Source organism: Nasonia vitripennis, chromosome 3, assembly GCF_009193385.2.
Source record: "Nasonia vitripennis strain AsymCx chromosome 3, Nvit_psr_1.1, whole genome shotgun sequence".
Taxonomy (NCBI): Eukaryota; Metazoa; Arthropoda; class Insecta; order Hymenoptera; family Pteromalidae; genus Nasonia; species Nasonia vitripennis.
In genome coordinates, this window is record NC_045759.1 from 15,900,641 (window position 1) to 15,921,689 (window position 21,049).

Consider the following 21,049-nt stretch of genomic DNA (forward strand, 5'->3'; position numbering starts at 1 on the left):
GCAGTTCAAAATGGCGAAAAGTGGCACTTGGCGCAGAGACGAAGAGTGTTTCGATCGTGCACATCCGACATCTGTTTCGGTGGATTATCGGTCAAGCGTTTATCAGATTTAAAGCTCGCTTGTCGTCGCGATTTACCGAAATCGAATTCCGTGAGCCGTAAATCGCTCCACATTGTTTTTCTCTATACTTTTTCACGCGCAAAAATTTCTTCGAAACTCGAAAAATAATCCAACCAAAGTTGTCGCACAACACCGCCGGCCCTCTGTACAGCATACCTCAAAATGCATTCCACGTGCAAATTCCTAAAGCGCAAATCGAATAATCCCGAAGCATCTTTGAACGCGCACGCCCAGAGCCATACATCTTCGGATAATCAAATGCTTTCGAGAAGTTGGAGGGCACGAAACAGCAGGCGAGCGAGAGAGCTATTTCGCGGAATATTAATTATTGCATGCGCTTTGGAATTGGAGCACGCGCGCGCAACGGCACATGCACTGCGTGCACGCCGCCAAAGGTATAGGGGCGGGACTTTTGAAGCCGTTCTCGATAGGCGTGGGCGTATTTTGCCTTGTATTTCAGGCTTCGAAATTACGATAGCGCAAGCGCTAAAGGGGCACACAAGAAAGCGGCTGCGAAATAGCGCAGAGTTGCAGGGGAGAGCAAGAGAGGGAGAGGAGGAGAGAGGGAAGGGTTATAATACCGTTGGGGGATAAAGTAGAGCAAACGCCGCGCCGTAGCTCAGCTTAAGTGCATCACTTTAAGCCCGGGGATATCTGTAGATAGCCGCGGCATTCTGTCACGCTGGCAGTAGCGCGGGCACCCTTTGCCTTATACACCGGGATAACGGCCGCGCTTGTTTCTCTTACCGCGCGCGTTCGCGTCTCTTAACGCGACTGTTGGTCGTCAGGATTATTTCTTTTGCCGTTGGAAAAACTCGATAACATCGAAATTCCATTATTATTCGGATTTATTAAAAATTAAAATGCTGCAATGCATAACGATCTAAAAAGTCATTTATCGAGTGCGAATCGCGCGCGGTATCGAATTTCGCTTTTTTAACACTTCGTAAATCACTACCCGGAAACAATTATTGAAGCTGTACATCGCGTATATTTCTTAATTAAAATTCCGCGTAATTGACACGCTTGAAGAGCCAATTAAACCGTGAAATCCAGCGCGGGAATTGCGCAATTCCCTTCGCGAGTGCACTCGCCGATAAAAACGAGTGAGAGGGGGAGGGGGGATGTACAAAAAGTTGTTCAATTACAGAAACTTGTCAGACGCAATGAAATTCGTTAATAACTCGTCAACAATAGCGGAAGCGATATCGCAGCGCGCATTTTATACGCTTGACCTCTCTAAAAGCTCGTTCTGCATTCGATCGAGGCCGAGCAAGCGCGCGCAACTATACTCGGCTCGATTACGAATTCGGCCTCGAGACCACCGACTTATGCCTCCCACTTCGCGTTATTTCCCCGGCGCAATATCTCCTCGCAAAAGTTTGCGCGGAATTGCCGAAGTTAAGAGCAGAAAGAGAAGGAGAGAGAGAGAGAGAGATAGAGAGAGAGAGAGAGAGAGAGAGAGAGAGAGAGGAGCGAAGCGCGTTCCGATTGTTCGCACCTTTTAATTACGGCATTAGAAGCGCCGCGCCAGCGAAAATTTACGAGCATTTCTTTCGTCCGTTATTCGCGCTGAAACTCTCTCGTCTAGAGGAGCAAGGACTGCAGAGAGGATGAGGGTCGGAGAGGGGGGGGGGAGCTGAGGGAAAAAGAACGAGATAGAAAGCCGAAGAGAAGGAGGTTCGGAGTCGTCATCGCAGCTAAATCGTCAGGCATGTAGAGCGTCAAGTGTCGCGAGAGCTAAAACGTACTTCAGCTTCTCTCTTTCTCCCAGCCGTCCTCTCTTGCTTCTTGACTTACGAATTTTCAAGTTTCATTAGTTTTATTACTCTGAGTGAAGAGGAGATTTCGTTTTTATTCGCTTCTTGCGATGGTTGGTGATAAAGCTGTCGTTCGCGAGTCCGTTTGGAATCGATTAAATGGGAAAATATTAAAACAGTCGGATCATTGATAACGTTGAATATGTATTTATCGTTAGGCGAATTTCTCGAACGCAAATCGACTCCCAAAGTCAACCCCTTGCAAAGCCGAATCGGTCACTAATAATGATCCGGCGAAGTTTTAGTCCTCAAGCTCTCATTCTCGCTCGTGATCCAACTCCCCCAAGGTATCCATGAACTTCAAAGAGCAACATCGACGGAAGCATCTCAGTGATAAATCACTAGAGCACACAGAGAGAGAGAGAGAGAGAGAGAGAGAGAGAGAGAGAGAGAGAGAGAGAGAGAGAGAGAGAGCGAGAGCGAGAGAGAGACTCATGCCTGGCGGCGGCAAAATGATCGGAAAGTGCGTGGTCGAGTGCGCGCAGCAGTTTCCTTTCCCTCTTTCTTTCCCACACTCCCTTTGCGGGGATTCTCGCCACCTCTTACCGACTCCCTTTTGAGGGTGTTATCTCGCTCTCGGCTAGACTCTTTTCGCAGAGCTCGCGAGTGTTACGTTATAAAAGTACGCTTGACACTGCATCATCGGACTGCTTGAAGTCCCTGGCTCACTCGAGTGCACTTGTCAGAGACTGCCGTAAGGCGTGCGAGCTCACCTTGTATAATCTTGTCTGCTCACCTCTTGGACACTCGACGCTATATTTTGCACATGCGATACCGCGAACAAGAAATTATTAGCGAGTGTGGATTGTTTTCTGTTAACTGTTTTCTTTGGTGTGCGAATATCCTAGAGGATTTTATAAATTTTTTACACTTGGCGCACAAGATCTGCGAAGGTTTTTCCAGAGTTTCGGATTTGAATCAAGTCAGTTTATCCAAAAACTAAACTTCCTTAAGCACACGAAAACCTTCCTGGAAGACTCCTCTCCTCTCTTCGACGAGAATCAAAGCTTGGCAACTCTCTTCGAAAGACATGCCTAGCAAATTTACGTAGCTCTTGCATACGAGCGGATGGGGGAAAGAGAGAGAGAGAATGCACGAGACTTCCCTGCAAATATTTGGACAAACTCCCGTCACTTTGAGACTTTTGAGTTTCTCCAGGGGATGACTGCGAGGCAACTGGATGTCGACTCTCCCTCTCTCTCTCTATCTCTTTCTTCTTCGCGTCTTCCTTCCCATCCGTTTCAATTTCGCTCGATCTCGTTTTTTCACCCGTCGCGATGGCTTATTCTCCCGCTTCTACGTTTACTTTTACGTCTCGTCTCACCTCGCTTTCTACATAAGTATCCCCCGACACGCAATGTCTTCCGCGGCGAGGTATATAAGCAGAAAGTTTGCACGGGAAAACAGAGTGGATGGCACGCTGAAATTGAAAGAAGTAAAGTAAGTGCCGCCGCTGCGTAGTTCACTTCTTGAATTCATTCGGTTGCTTTCGCAGTCGAGCAAGCTTGAGCACAGCCTTTTAATATTTCTTGACTGGGCGATTCAATTTTGAAATAATCATGCGGAATTTGCGTAAAAGCTGTTTCGAGTTTCAATAGGACACAACTTTTTTGAATAGCGCCTGCGGCCGCGATGCAATTATTAGTTGCCATCGAAACCAACATGAATAAACTCGGATGGTTATAGATATCAAAGATTTTTAATTTATCGGCATACTTATTTGAATAGAATTATTCATGTTATAGTATAAATTAGACCTGTTACAATGCCGCTACACTAAGCGGGTCTTGAGCGTTGTCGTCCAGATCGGACGGGTGGGTGCCTATCACCACTACACAGCGCGTCCTTAGGTTGCGGATAGAGGAACAGCTCCTGAGAAAGAGGTTAGGTGCGAATAAATTGAATAAGCAGCCGCGGACAGCCGATAGGAACAGGCGTGGGTGTGATGAGCCCACACTATCGAACGCATTCATCTAGAAACACTACGCAAGCACCACAACAAAAAAAACACTTCAGATTATCTCTTATCTCTCAATCTATCTCTTTCATCACACATTACAAAAATGGGCAAAAATCCTGCTGCCGAGGAGGATACGGGAGCGATGACAACTGCCCCGAAAGGGGATGTGTAGAATGATTCGTCACCTGGTCTTACGCGGTAACGATGCCAGCGAAGGCGTGCTGCCTTGCAGGGGGCGTTAGGATGCGAGAATGAAACCGTAGTGTGTCTGACAACGAGTTGACACTGTCCTTGTCAAAGTCGGAAAGCTCTCATACTTAGTTCTAGAGAGGTATGGGGGTTATCACCTCTAGAACGGTGGACTCACCTGCGATCAGAACAGGATCCGAAGCGCGCGGGTTTAACATACTATCATGGCTCAAAAAAATCAAATCTGAACCAAAAGGGACTTAAGGGTCTGAACTTGGAATGTTCGCAGTCTATACAGAGCAGGCGCGTTTAAAGAACTCGTAAAGGAAGCTGATAGGTACAATCTAGATTTGGTAGCAATACAGGAATCGCGGTGGCCAGATGGCGGAGTACTAGCATCGGGTAACTTCACGTACCTGTATGGGGCCGGGAGTGGGGGATCTCTAGGCACCGGATTTCCCGTAAGCAAAAGCATCATACATTCGGTTAAAAGTTTCAAATCCGTCAATGATAGGCTCTCGTACATCACTATCGAAGGTGGATGGTATAGATATGTATTTATTAAGGTACACTGTCCTACGGAGGACAAAGAAGAAGAAGCTAAGGATCTCTATTACGAAACTTTAGAGCAGGTAATCGACCAGTCCGCGTCTTACGACACAAGAATAGGCGATTTCAATGTTAAAATAGGTAGGGAGGAAATGTTTAGGCCTACTATAGGGAAGGAAAGCCTGCACGAAGCCAGCAATGATAACGGTATTAGGGTCATAAATTTCGCGGCGGCAAAAGATCTTATAATCAACACTACGTGTTTTAAGCACAAGGGCATACACAAGGCAACGCGGACATCGCCGGACGGGGCCACACAGAACCAAATTGATCATTTTCTCATTGAAAAAAGACGCCATACTAACGTTCTCGACGTAAGGGCTTACAGAGGGGCAGATAGCGACTCGGGCCACTTTCTAGTAGTAGCCAAATTAAGAGCTAGACTAGTAGCGAATCAAAATAGTAAGCGAGCAAACAAGGTAGAAAGCTTCGATATTGAGAAGCTACGAGATAGAACAGAGCGAATTAGGTACCAGATAGAAATTAATAACAGGTTTCAGGCACTTGAAGAAGCAAACACATCGCCGGAGGGGAATGACGAACCGAATAGCTTATGGGGGGACATCGAAAAACGGTAAAAGAGGCCGCGAACAAAGTACTGGGTAAAAAGAAAAAGCCAAAGAGCAAACCATGGTTTGATGAAGAGTGCGAACTATAGTTTGAAAGGCGCAAAAAGGCTAAATTAGATAGCTTACAAAATAGAAGCGATAGGACCGTAGAAGAGTATTCTAACGTAAGGAAACAGACGAGCGCGATCTACAGAAATAAGAAGCGGGAGTATCAAAAGAATCTTATTAGGAGAATAGAAATTAACAGTAAGGAAAATAACCCCCGCGAAATGTACAGAGGGATTAACGCCATCAGAAAGGGTTTTAGGAGTAGAGCGCAATTGATGAAGGACGAAAACGGGGACCTCGTAACAAATGACAACGAATTTCTGTCGCTGTGGAAAAATTATTTCGATAAATTATTAAACGCGCACAAAAATAGCGAAGAATTAGGGGATGAAATTCACACTGCTGAACTCCACGTGGAGGAACCGAGCTACCATAAGTAGAGGCCGCGATTAAAAAACTAAAACACAACAAACCCGCGGGAAATGACTCTATACCAGCTGAGTTACTCAAATATGGGGACATCGAGCTCACTTTCAAAATCTATAAACTAGTATGTGCCATCTGGAAAAATGAAACAATACCCGAAAATTGGAAGGAATCTATCATTATACCGATTTTTAAAAAGGGGGATAAGACAGACTGCAATAACTATAGGGGTATCTCACTTTTAGCAACGTGCTACAAAGTTCTGTCAAACGTAATACAAGCTAGACTCACTCCATTCGCGGAAGATATAGTAGGAGATTATCAGTGCGGATTTCGGCGCAACAGATCGACAAGCGATCAAATGTTTACCATAAGACAGTTGTTAGAGAAAAAGTGGGAATTTTGCGAAACCATGCACCAACTATTTATAGATTTTAAAAAAGCGTACGACTCTATTAAGCGAAGCAAAATGTATCAAATTCTAGTACTTCTCGGTGTACCGAAAAAACTCGTGTGATTAATTCAAATATGTCTGAACGGAAGCACGGGAAAGGTCCGAGTAGGCGGTAATGTATCAGAATCCTTCATGATACGCGATGGTTTAAAACAAGGGGATGCGCTCTCTACGGTGCTGTTCAACTTAACATTAGAGTATGCCGAAGACGTCTTCTGCTCGAGGCATCTGGCCAGCGCACGCGAGAGAGAGAGAGAGAGAGAGAGAGAGAGAGAGAGAGAGAGAGAGAGAGAGAGAGCAGTGCGAGGAGACGCGTGTGCGTGAGATAGAGACAGCGCGAGAGAAAACCCTATAGCTGCGCGGCTGCAGCAGGTCGGGCTTGCCACAAGCGGGAGGCATAGCCCGCGCGCGCGAGAGAGAGAGAGAGAGAGATCACACTGGCCGCGCGGCGACCGGCGAGAGCCGAGCGCGTACGTGTGCGAGCGAGGCCGCGAGCGCGTACGTGTGTGTAATGTCCCACGTTTATATACCTATAGTACGAATGCGTATAACGCCTAATAGACGGCATCCATATACACAGAAACCATCAAGAGCAGACAATACACCGTCCACGCACAAGAGTGTCCGCGCACAAGTAAGTCCGCGCCGGTCCCATCTCCAGACAACAACAGTGCATTAGAGAGTCCGCGCCGTACTGTCCGCGCACGCGTCCACTCGTGCTTAAAGACAGACAAATTATACACCCAGACATTCAGTATTATTCATTCAACCCTAGTACTCCCTAGTAACAATAAAGCTCCCGAGCTTATGCTAGTTTCCGCGAACTAAATAATTATTTGTGAACTCGCGCAGCCCGCATTTATACCAAATACGGTCTTTACAAAATGGCATCCCTTGTGGGGAACTAGCCATTGTTACTAGAGTAACAATTTCTAGAATTTCTTCGAGAAGTCTTTAGATTAGATTTATTTTAGAAGTTTTTCTTTTGAAACCTATAAAAAGTAAAATACGAAAATGTCGATCGATTTAAATCAAACTAGAGAGCAGATTCTCGCTATTGAGGACGTGCAAGCTAGAATTAAGGCGTTGGACCAGTTTTATCGTGTCCAGCAGGCGGAACGTGATCGTCAAATGTTGGACGTGTCCCGTGGTGTCATGGAGGCAAGTCAGACTCAAAATATAGCTAGAGCGGTCATGCACATACCCGAATATGACGGAACTAATATGCATCTTAAAGAGTTTCTTCAGGACGTGGATAACGGATTTACGCTACTTCCACGAGAACAAGAGCCACAGTATTTAAGGTTAGTAATTTCAAAATTGAGAGGTAGAGCAAGGCAAATGTTAGAAGGCCACACGTTTACCACATTATCAGATCTCAAAAAGCACCTAAAAGAAAGCTTAGCTCCTAACAAATCATACGGTCATTATTTGAATGAAATTCAATCAGCCACAATGAGGAAGGGAGAAAACGTTCGGCAATTTTACGGACGTTTGAATGTATTGATAAATTCAGCTGTCACAGCCGTGAAAGAAGGATTGACAGAAGCACAAGCAGCTGTGGACCAAAGGCCGCACCTCGAGTTGCTAGCGCTGGAGTCCTTTGTTAATGGGTTACCGGACGGCTGGAGGACAGGTCTGGTGGACTCGGCTCCGCAAACCCTACAAGCAGCCTACAATTCAGCCCTCAATTATGAGAAAGCCAGGATAAAAATGACAGGTGACAATTACGTGTATCCCCGAGTACACTATGTTTATTGCAACCCTGATCAGAGACCGAGAGAAAGAGAAAATATTCCAGACTTTGTTCAACCGACGAACATCGCAGATAAAAATTATGAGGACGCAGTAGAAACGGTAACGAAGAGAGTAAATTTCCATGAGGCAACACACAGAAGAGACGAAATTGCTCACGCATACAACGCGAATGATACATACTTTCCAAAAACCGTGATTGAGAATGGGAGAATAAATGCTCCACCTCAATTGAGATACACGCCAGCACCCGAACCCACGGGTCCAATAAGTATATTGAAACGGCCACAAACCCAGTCGAGAAGCAGATCAGTGTCTCCAGCACGAGGATACCCTCCTGGGACTGTGGACCACGGACAGTATGGACATCCTTATCCACCGATGGGACCATACCCGTATATGCCTCCTCCGCCGTTTTACTATTACCCTCCGGGGAATACCCCTTTTGCTTTTCCATACAGTAATCCATATATGCAACATCCTATGCAAGGACAAATGCAAGGATATGGATACCAACAGCCATGGATATCAATGGAAGGCAAGGCGACGGAATTCAAGGGTGATAGGAACCGATCAGCGTCACCGTATCGGGGAGATAAAATTCATTTAAACTGGGAGGAAGCTCGTCGGAAGGATGCGGCGACGGGCTCATCGACACAGCAACAGCGTCCAGCGAGCCCGAGGCCAAATCAGACAGCAGAAGGCCAACACAGATTATACGACTCACGACGAGAGTCAAGAGAACTCCAACAGTAAAATTGGAAATCGAACAACTAACGGTACCAGAAGCTCTGTGCATCATAGATACCGGAGCTGAGGTAAATGTAGTTAAACATGACTCATTACGACCAGAAGTAGTCATAGAACACGATAACTTTATAAACATCATGGGAATAGCACCCAAAGGATTCGACACCTTAGGAACAGTAAAACTAACTGTTATGGGTAAGAAACACATCTTTCATGTGTTACCCTCAAGTATACCTTTACATGAGGACATTATATTAGGCAATCCGTTTCTCTACGGAGAGAAAGTGAATATTCAGTTCGGCGATGAGGTCCTAATCACCGAAAGCCAACCAATAACACCAGTGCCTTTTGTACATAAGCATTTCCCCGAAAATCAGGAGGACGTGGACATAAAATATGGCCAAATAAATGTTGAAGGACAATCTTCGGAAGGTAAAGAGACGGCCGTAGAAGAGTACGAATTTCCGTATGAGTCCGAAGCCATCGATCCTAACGTTCAGGACTTGCCGACCAGACCGTACAATCCAAACGGATTCAAATTGAAAGCTAATACAGTTTTCAAGCTACCAGCTAGAGCCAAGGTTCCCGTGAGAATACCCGCTACGGAAGATTCAGTACAAGGGCAGGCCTACTTAAGGCTGATCAAGACCGTCCCGGGAGTATACATTGGGGAAGCTGCAGTAATGAATGAAAAGGGTTACTGTTATGCAATGGCCATAAATACCAGAGAAGACCCAGTAGAAATCGAAATCTCGCCGCAACATCTTGAAGAATTCGATTTAAGTGAAGATGATGACTTCCTGGACTTTCCACTGGAAGGCGAAGCTCCGAAAAATTCGGAAGAAAGAATAAATTTTATTATGGAAAAGGTTAGAAAAACGTATCATAAGAGACACGAATTGAGACAGATACAACGAATAGTGAAGAAATATTCACATTTGTTTTATCTACCTGGAGATCCAGCACCTAGGACATCTTGTGTGAGACATAAGATCCGGACGACGGATGAGGAGCCAGTCCGAGTAAAATATAAAAGAGGACCAACAGGACAAGAAGAGGAGTTGTTCAGTCAGTTACAGAAACTCCTGGACGCTCGAGTCATCAGACGTTCAAACAGTCCATTTTGCAGTCCGTGTAGAATTGTTCCAAAGAAACCAGGACCGGACGGTAAAAGGAAATACAGGTTAGTGATTGATTATCGCAAATTGAATGCAAAAACAATAAAAGATGCGTACCCATTGCCTAACATCGTAGAGATTCTGGAGCAGATAGGAAGCGCAAAGTACTTTTCGGTTTTCGATTTAGCTATGGGTTTCCATCAGATAGAACTAGAACCGGAGGATATTCAAAAAACTGCCTTTAACACCAAGTATGGTCATTTCGAGTATGTGTGTATGCCATTCGGATTGGCTAATGCGCCCCCAACATTCCAGCGTTTAATGGACTGCGTTTTATCGGGCTTACAAGGAGTAGAAATGTACGTTTTTCTAGATGATATAGTGATTTATGCAAATACCTTAGAAGAGCATGAGGAGAAAATTTATAAAGTGTTTGACCGGTTGTCCGATGCAGGGTTACGCTTGCAAATAGATAAATGTCAATTTTTAACTCCAGAAATAATATATTTAGGCCACATAATTGATTGCTATGGAGTAAGGCCAGATCCAAGTAAAATTTCGGCAGTTAAAAACTTCCCGAAACCGACAAACCAAACGGAGGTCCGTCAATTCCTTGGACTAGCAGGATACTACCGACGTTTTATTAAAAATTTTGCAGACAAAGCCCGACCTCTTAATTCACTTTTACAGAAGAACAAGAAGTGGGAGTGGGCTTCCGACCAAGACTCGAGTTTCGAAGTATTGAAACAGGCCCTATGTGAGGCGCCTGTTTTAGTATCAGTGGACGTCGAAAAGCCTTTTATATTGACTACTGACGCCAGTGATGGAGCCATAGGAGCAGTCCTTAGCCAAGGTGAACCAGGAGAAGACCACCCTGTAGCCTACATGTCCCGTTCTCTTAATAAAGCAGAGAAAAACTATTCAACAACCGAAAAAGAATGCCTGGCTATGGTGGAAGCTGTAGACTATTTTAGACATTACCTGTATGGCCGGCATTTTACTGTGTTCGGAGATCATGAACCTCTGACCTGGATGGACTCCCTTAAAGACCCAGTTAGTCGGCTCAATAGATGGAGAATGCGCTTGCGAAATTACTACTACACTTTTAAGTACAAACCTGGACGATTAAACATTAATGCGGACGCGTTGTCTAGAAATCCCGTTGATAAGCACGATCAAGAAAATTTAGGCAATGAAGGTAAAAATGGAGATAGTAAAAACCAGGGGGAGGAGGCGCGAGTAATGCCGATTAGGCCGAGACCAACAAAGACATCGTTAGTTAGACAAAATCGTAGCAAAAATAAGTCGGAGGAAACAAAAGAAACGAGCAAAAAGAAGACTGGACAGAAAACCAGTTCGAGGAAAGATGCGCCACCAATTCCAGCCGGAATGGAAGGCGGACAGGCTGATTTGGATGGAAGCACAATTGCAAAAAGGTTAAGACAGAGAAGAGCGGACACCTCAAAGACGGTGGCCTTCTCGGAGCCAGAGGTGACTGAATTCTCGTCCGCTAGTGAAGAGCAGTCCACGGACGTCACACTAACGGAGGACCACAGTAACGAAACATCAGACGCACCCCCTATACCGTCAAGGAATAGGTCGATTCTTCCAAGTTTAGTAGAAAATGAATTAAGGTCTGAAAGCGACATGAATTCGGAAGAAATTTCAAATTCAGGTAAAAGCTTGGGAGAAAGTGAAGTTGAGGAGGTTTTGCGAGATAAGCCGGTAAGAAAAAAAACGTCCGTTCCACAAGTCCAAACAAAAACTACGAAAAGCATTCTAAAAACACCTATGAAGGACTCATCGTCATCTAGTAGCGAGGGTGAATTAATGAAACCGCAGTTACACTCAACCATGAGAAGGTCTGTACCGGGACAAGTACATAATGAACAAGAGTTGGACGAGCTGTCTTGTATCGAGAATGCAAGAGGGGCCCAAGAGATGAGCGCAGAGGATCTGGGTTCGATAGAGGAGAGAGTCCAAGAAACAACTTTTAACCAGAAGTCCTCACTTTGTTGGGACAACTATATGGAACAACACCCAGAAACGGTAGTGCAGGACAGCTCAGCTGGAGAAGATCTTACAGATGAAGAGTGGAATATCGAGAATGCGTCTAGCTTAGTGCCAGAACGGAAGGCTAAGTCCCTTTCACCGTCACCGTCAAACCCAGCGGATGGATTTCCAGAAGACTTGGTTAAACTCAATAAAAATCATTCAATACCAAGCGGCGCAGTAAGGGAATGGATGCTTGAGTATGCACACAAGTATGCAAGTCCAATTCGTGCTAAGTCCCCTCTAAAAGTAACTAATGCCTGCTCCACGGCTTGGCATGGAGAAATGACGGAAGTACCTTCATGGAAGAATCTATCAACAATAGAGCAGGAGGACAGTGAAGAAGAATCCGAGGAGGAAAAATTCGTTCACCAGAACCAGCCGAATAAACTAACAGAAGACGACGAGAAACTAAGACAACCTGATATTACGGAAAATCTAAAATCCACGGAAGACGGAGGACGTCCCACGCTTGTGTCGAACATTGGGTCAACCACGATCGACACCGATAAACAATTTCCAGCCACAGCACCGTTGCTCAATATAGGGGAACCAATTGTTGACGGTACTATTTTGAGATTATTAAGCACGAGAGAGTGTGTGACGTATTTAAAGGACAACATAGTTCACTTTGTGCCTAAAGACCTAAATCTGTCCACAAGCACTAATAGACTGCTTACCGATATAGAGGCCATTTATCGAGACGATCTGATGAAGGCTAAGGCCGACGTGGGAGACGTTATAATAACAATCAATCGTAAGAGATATGTATTTAGCCTCGTAGTAACTGAAAAAGTTGGAGACGAAGTTAAACCTAGTAATTTGCTAAAGTGCTTGAACACACTAAAAGCACTTATAACTGAAAAGAAACTACGATCGTTTAGGATAGCTAGAACAGGCGAACTCACGGATAAACTTCCTAGAAGAGTTTTAGTGCAAACATTCAAAGATTCCTTTAAAAATGTTAAAATAGCAATAACATTCTGCTACGGAACGTGCAAAGTGTTGGCTCCAGAGTACCGGTTAACCGTGCTACAGGACTATCACAACAGTCTGTTTGGAGGACATAGAGGGATGGGCAAGACGTACAGACGTATACGAGAAAGGTATCAGTGGAAGGGCATGAAGGAGGACGTACAGGAATTTGTCCGTAAATGTGAAATATGTCAAGAACAAAAATTGGTTCGGATAAAAACCAGGGAACCTATGGTTATTACTGATACGCCTTCGGAAGTTTTTCATAAAGTAGCTATCGACACGGTGGGACCGCTGTGTAAAACAACCGAAGGAAATATGCATATCCTCACTATGCAATGTCAGTTTTCTAAATTCTGTATTGCTGTACCCATCCCAAATATAAAAGCCATCACCATTGCAGATGCTTTAACGAGATACTTGTTTGCCCAACATGGAGTACCTCGCATAATATTAAGTGACAGAGTCGAACGGATCGTTAGAGAGGAGTCACGCTGTCCTAGCGGATTTCTTAAGGAATAAAGCATCTAGCAAACAGGATTGGGACAAGGTTATTCCTTTCGCCATGCACGAGTATAATACATCAATACATGCTTCAACCGGCTTCACACCGTTTGAGCTAGTGTATGGGCGTCCAGCGAGAGCACCACACCGATTGCCGGATGAGTTTGAGCTTGAAACTTACAATGATTACGTACAAGAACTAACAGAATGTTTAAAAGAAATGCAAAGAATAGCAAGGAGCAATCTAGTAGATTCAAAAATTAAAAACAAAAAGTATTACGACAAAAAGGCTAGACCTCTGAAAATAGAGGTCGGCGATGAAGTCAGAGTATTAAAAGAACCAAGATATGGGAAATTAGATAAATATTATAATGGAGAATTCATAGTGAAAGAAATTAGAGAAAACAACAACGTGATAGTAGAATCATCAAATGGAAAACTAATTGTTAAACATAAGGATAAATTAGAAAAATTTTATAGATAAAGCAGTTAATAACAATCAAAAATTCATCTTTTCAGTGTGCCATTAAAAATGTGGAGGACACTGTTTCTGACGCTGTTCTGGTTGACGGACTACCTTGGACTAGATGCAGAGAGTCCACCTTTCTACAAACTTACAGAGCTAAAGCAAAACCCGGGTATATATTACGAATACATGGGCGAGGTGAAAATCGAGCGAGTAAAATGGAAAATAGCAGTCACCCTGGATTTTGGCAAGTGGAACGATCCAATCATTTGGAGAGAAAAACAAATGTTTAAAGTGGTTACAACCTGCAATGAACAGCTAAGTAAACAAGAATGTAAAGAATTCCTTTCAATTGATAAGTTCGAATTATCAATAAAAACCTTAAAATCATTACAAGAAGACCTTCATATATTCTTTGCATCTGAAGCAGCTATATCAGACAACAGATTTACGCCATACACTCACGCTTTATCCAAGCGAGGAGCTCCGTTAGAGTTTATTGGCTGGACAAGCAGACAGCTATTTGGAACAATGGATGCAGGGGACAGAGACCAACTAATTCAGGATGTGGACAGATTATACGAGAAGACATCCAACATTTCTACTTTATTGGCTAGTCAGACTCATATAGTGAAGTCTAACCTAGAATCGCTACATCAAAAACTCGACGACACTCAGAAAACTCTACATGAACAGCACTTGCAATTTTTAAGAGCACAGCATCAATTCGTACAAAACTCTCGTTAACACCATAGAGACTGCCACACGAGGTCACCTACATCCACTGCTTTTAACACACTCACAACAGCGGAGGAGCGCGCGGAGGGGGACAGTCCGCCGAGTCCGCCGAGTCCGCTGAGTCCGCCGAGCCTGCCGAGTCCGCTGAGTCCGCCGAGCCTGCCGAGTCCGCGCGTATATGCACCATCCGACGAGCGCGCGGAAGGGGACGAGTCGCGAGAGACAGCGAGTCCACCGAGTCCGCCGCGTCCGCGCGCTCATGTGTACGCAGCAGAGCCGGCGGAGGGGGACGAGTCGCGAGAGACGGCGAGTCCGTTAAGCCCGCCGAGTCCGCGCGTACAAGTGCGACCATTAGACGTCACGGAGTGGGACAATAACGCAAGTCCGCGCGCACGCACACTTACTGCTGTGAGCACGGAAGGAAACGAGTCGCGAGAAACCGTGAATCAGCTGTGTCCCCCAAGCTTGACCATTAATTCAGAACAGCCAGCAAAGAAGAGAAACAAACATAGTGTGCTACAATATCAGACCCGGGAAGAAGAGCCTAAATTAAAGAAGGCAAAAATTGAAAACCGCTACATATTAGTCCCCAATCAGCAACGGTATTCATATCAACCGACGTTTTAATTTACTGGATAACCTGGTTCTGGAAAAGTCCAGCGAATAGGGGAATTGAGGAAGGACAACCGAAAACAAAAATTAATAAAACAAAATCGCAAAAGAAAGATAAGAAAGGAAAAGCTAAGAAAACGCATAATAATACTGAAACAGAAGAAGAAAAAGAAAGAAAAAGAGAGAAAGATAGAATAAGGAAGCGAGAGCAGAGAAGAAAACTAAAGGAAGAAGCCCAAAACTCCAGACCAAGAGTCCCTCTACAAAGACTAAAAATTACTACTAAACATCCATCATCTCCGCAGCCACCACTATTCACAAGCTGTACGGGTTGCAGAGAGGACTGCTGGTACCAGGGAATTGAACATCACACCACAAACTGGATACTCTGCGTTGTTTGTCGTACTAACTGGGCGAACGGTGAGTGCGTTCATAGAATTCCGTATGAGTGTAGGATTTGTAAGTTAAAAAGAAGATCTTAATAATTCATATATAGAAAACTTTTTTTTCATAAAGCCATATCTTAGATCTATTACACTACATGTAGACTTTATTTTCGTAAGTTATATTCATTCTCTACTAGCGAAACATAGTTTTAAAATTATTGTATAAAATAAATTGTACTCACCAAATTGTCCAGAATGATAAACATGGGACACTTTTTTTTTTTATTTTTTTTGCGCCGGCTCCATTGCCGTGGGCGGCAATATTCTGGGGGGGGAGGTGTAATGTCCCACGTTTATATACCTATAGTACGAATGCGTATAACGCCTAATAGACGGCATCCATATACACAGAAACCATCAAGAGCAGACAATACACCGTCCACGCACAAGAGTGTCCGCGCACAAGTAAGTCCGCGCCGGTCCCATCTCCAGACAACAACAGTGCATTAGAGAGTCCGCGCCGTACTGTCCGCGCACGCGTCCACTCGTGCTTAAAGACAGACAAATTATACACCCAGACATTCAGTATTATTCATTCAACCCTAGTACTCCCTAGTAACAATAAAGCTCCCGAGCTTATGCTAGTTTCCGCGAACTAAATAATTATTTGTGAACTCGCGCAGCCCGCATTTATACCAAATACGGTCTTTACATGTGCGAGCGAGGCCGCGAGCGCGTACCACGTGACGCTACAGGCTACGGCTTGGGGGCTAACGTGTAGACGCGAGAGAGAGAGAGAGAGAGAGAGAGAGAGAGAGAGAGAGAGAGAGAGAGAGAGAGAGAGAGAGTGAGGGAGAGAGAGAGAGAGAGAGAGAGAGAGTGAGGGAGAGAGAGAGAGAGATTAGATTAGATTAGATTAGATTTATTTGACGTACAGTATGTTGTACGATAAAAAGTATACAGCAGCAATAGTAGTACAGTAAAAATGTGTATTGTGAAAGTATGATAGTGTGAAGATGGGTCAAGCGAGAGTGTGTGAGTGTGTGCGTTTGCGTGAGTGTGTACAGGCGTGTGTGTGTGCGCATGAGTGAATGTGTACAAGCGAATTCAAGTGTTTGTGTTTTCAAGCTCAAGAAAGTGCTCTTTAGCTAGTCTCTTGAAACCTGAGACAGATGTAGTGTTACGAATGTGAGATGGCAGGTTGTTCCATAGGTATGAGGCGCTGATATGAAACGAGTTCCTCAGCGTCTCCGTCGCGAATGTCGGAATATCCAGAGGTATCACCTCCCCCCTAACAGGCCGAAGTGTGACGCGGAAGTCAAAGTATGCCAGTACGTATGATGGTACGGCTGTGTTAAACATTTTTCTTAGGAAACAAACAGTGAAATACTTCCTGCGTCCGGCAGTGGTTAGCCACTGCAACTCCCGCCTGTATGGGGAAATGTGCTCATCTCTTCTTACACCATAGATGTACCGAATTCCTGTATTCACGAGCCTCTGAAGTTTTAGGTCGAGTTCCTGCGTCAGGTCACAGTATACGAGGGAACAGTAGTCTATAAGAGGAAACAGGAGGGCCTGCACTAAGTGCTTGCGCAACCTGAGATTGGTGCTTTTCCTGAAAAAGTAAAGCCTGTACATTAGTGTGTGAGCACGCTTACACACTTGTGTAATATGCTCCCTCCACGTGAGCTTAGAGTCGAGCACCAATCCCAGATTACGCACGGAAGATTCAAAGCTGACCTGGGCACCCCCTATGTTAATGAAAGTGTTAGCTGTTGAGGGTAATGCGTTTATGTAGTAGGGAGAGTCCAGGACAATTGCTTTAGTTTTAGCAACATTAAGTTTTAGCTTATTCTGTTCAGCCCAACCAGTAATCCTCTCAGCATTGGCACTCATCTTGTTTGATAAAGAATTGAGCTCTTGAGAGAGAGAGAGAGAGTAAGGGAGAGAGAGAGAGAGAGAGAGAGAGAGAGAGAGAGTGAGGGAGAGAGAGAGAGAGAGAGAGTGAGGGAGAGAGAGAGAGAGAGAGAGAGAGTCAGCCGTCAGCGGACTGGACCTGGGCCTGTGGCCAGCCGTCTGCTGCACGAGCGTGGCTCGTGTTTGAGCGTCCCAGCGTATGCCCTGCGTGGCTAAACTGTGCGCGGGAGGCACTACAGCCACCGTGTTGTAGGGAAGGGCTGGGCGAAATACATGTGCAAGCAAACTTAACCATTGTCTGTGATCATTTTCCCCTCTCCCTAGCGTTCTCCCAATCGCGGTCAAATCCTACGTTTAGAAAAATCCTAGTGCATTCGAGGCTCTAGGTGTTGCGCACCTGTGTTGGGAGGCACAGCGTCGCAGTGCATCTTGGGTGAGGTTGACACAAGATAGGGCAGCGTGGAAGGCTTGCGTAGATGAGGCGATGAACTTTCGAGTTCCAAATAACACTTAAAAAAAAAAAATAGTATAAATTAGACACATTTTCTAATACTAGTACTATATCTATCCATTGCGTAGTATAATAATATTGTACTCAAAAAATGCAAGTTTATTTTAAACGGGTTACAATAATATGCAAGAAACTTTTATCTTACCTTCGCTTTGCATTTTGCAGTAAAATATAATTCCAATCGGTATCTATTCGAAGAATCGCTTGTATGAAAACGTTGGAAAACAAACAGACACGAAAAACCATCAACGGGTATAACGCGAAAAAAAAATGTAAAAGCTAACTTTTAAACAACCCGGGGTATCCTTTTCAAAAAACAATGACGCATTTTGTAGAGCGTGAAATCAAAAACGCCAGCGATATAGTTGGCGAAACAAAAAATCACCGGAAAGCTAAAACGTTTTCCAGCTTCACACACATATATAGAGAGACAGGCAGTCACTCAGTACAGCGCTGCACTATACGACACAAGTGGCAGCAGCATTCTAGCGCATCCACCCTATTACAGGTAAAGTTACGTTTCATGCTGACAAGCACGAGTTGTCCTATGAGAAAGGGCGGTAATTTATAGGAAGGAAGATAGCTGGGGCTGGCTTATTTTCTCCCCCAGAACGTGCCGGAATGTCGTCGTGCTTGCACTGCTGTCGGCGAACAAAAAAGAGGAGAGAAAAGAAAAGTTGCGGCAAGCGACCTCTGCGGGAAAAGCTTACATCGCGGAATGTACGTTAACGAGGCGAGCTAGTGGAAACGTACGTACGTTTGCGCGCCGGTAGTGAGATGGACTTTGAAATTTCACGTAGCAGTCCAGGGACTGAGCCTTAAAGGGTAGACGCTTTACGGTCGCGACGCCATGAAGTCGGGGCTGCGAGGGGTGGCAGTAGGGGGAGAGATAAAAACGAGTCTTACGTGATCGTCCGCGCGCCATAAGTTTAACTGTCGCCGAACTCCAAATTTTAAGTATCTAAGAGCGCGCGAACTCGCGATCGCGCCTCCTTGCGGAGCGCTATACGCAGCCAAGTTTTATTCCGCTGGAATATTAAAAGTCTAAATTAGATGTCTAGCGCGTTGCAGCGCGCGACTCGGCCCCGCGCACAGAGTCGTTTATTTCCCGGATGGGGGGACGACGAAAGGTGCGGCATTTTTCTAAAAGTCATCGCAAACGACCCAGGAGGGCTTTAAAGGAGTTTTTACACTTTTGCTCGAGCTCGAGCGCCGGCGTTTATATCCTCGCAAACGTCTCTCCTCCCCCGGAACGCGCACATGTGGGGCTGCAGTGCGGCTATTACGATTTTAAAGCTTCTTCCGAGTTATTTATAGGTGTCATTAAACAAATCAACAAAGTTGCGGCGGACGGATGATTTTTGCAAATTTTTACCCTGAATATTTATCGACAGATTATTTTGGTAAAAAAATAAGAAGCCGAAATCATATAAGAAGCGATTATTTGTTACAAAAATCCAAGTAGATTCTCTTGCCACCATCAATTCTCCCAAGTCTAACGAGAGCGAAGTTGCTCCATTCAAAATGATCAAACGCGAAACAATCTTATAATGCGCGACAGCGAAGCGAGCTCAGCGACGACACAGCACTTAACAAGGCGCGCGTGTCAAATTATCAAAGCATTTTCGAGTCTGCGGCTGGAAAGCGCGTGCGCGTGTATACGTATATAGAGCAATAGAAGTCACTCGCGTATCGGAGTGCAGTTTCACAGAGAAAACGCTCGCTTTGCTGTCAGTTTCGTTGATGGCGCATTGGTTGCTGTATACATATATACACAGACACATATACGCACCAAAAGGGGATGGGAGAGAGGGGAACGCGCTGCCGTTGCAGCGAGAGAAGAATGGTTACGAGCGCGCGCGCCAGAATGTACATATTAACATCTCTGTCAAGCTGCAGAGCTCTCGCTTTTGCGTTTACACGGGCCCGGGTGTTAATCAGAATGGGATTTACATAGCCGAGTCGCATTACGCCGTGCAGTCAGCCAGATGCATGCATATTATATATTAAGCGCGCGTCGCGCGTTGTGTGTGCCGCCGCGACGAGAGAATGCGAGGAAATCAACGTGCGCAAGCTCGGCGTATAGTGATTAATAGATTTGGATGAAAAAATAAAAATCGCGGCGAGCTTAATTATGCATAGACTTGATTGACTGACAGATTCAGCTTGCGTGTTCGTATATATCTACGTCGTTGTGGGGAGGTTTGGGTTGGTGATGTATGTGAAGTTGATTTTCTTTGTAGTGGTGGTCGTAGATGTGATGATAATTATGGAGAGTACGTTTGAGCTTGCACTTTGCGCAGTTGCGGAAACGTTAACTCTACGATCTGAGAGGAGTTTTAATCGCGATTATAATTAATTTCAAACGCTTTACAATAGTATTTGAGCGCGTCACAATCACTTATGAAATTATGTTGATGACTCAATTTTCATATGATTCAATTGCACCTGATTCTATTAACGCAAGCGAATAAATAAGTGGGCCGGTCGTCAAAATGTTAAGAAGAAAATAAACACAAACTCTGAATGAGCCTCAGGGGCTTGACTATATTCTATAGCTCGTAACTTTTCCCGGTGTATAATAATGCGCAGCGTAGCAACTCAACTGCACACACGCGATTTCCCGTCATATCTACGACCTATCGCACCAGCTAATTTGGCTTCCGTTTCACGCAACGTTCTCTCTTTTTCGTGTGTAAAAAAGCGAGAAGGAGAGAGAAAGGAGAGAGCGTTGGAGATAGCACGTAGAAAATATCTATAAATTGTAAAAAGCGAATACGCGCAGGCATGAATTTCACTAACAGTAAATTTTTTTCGAATTAACAGGCATAAATTCAAATCCGAAATATCCGTTTCGAGGTACGTCATAAAACGTAATATTTACACATGCGCACACACGCGCGTGCAGTGTCGATAAAAGAAGAAAGCTCCCATTTTCCTTCCGACAAAGCAAAAAAACGAGAGCGCAGAAAGAGAGTAATCCCATTGTTTAATACCAACCGATTCATACTTCCAAATGGTGGCGTGCGCGATTTTTCATTGTTTTCAGGGATATAGCTGCGCCCCGGCA

At 44.8% G+C, this 21,049-nt stretch overlaps 1 protein-coding gene across 4 annotated transcripts in view; it reads left to right on the top strand.

The window, feature by feature from the left end:
- Positions 1-21,049, top strand: part of LOC100123057 (neurotrimin) — a 135,602-nt gene that overhangs the window by 93,665 nt on the left and 20,888 nt on the right. The gene's annotated exons all lie outside the window — the stretch shown is intronic.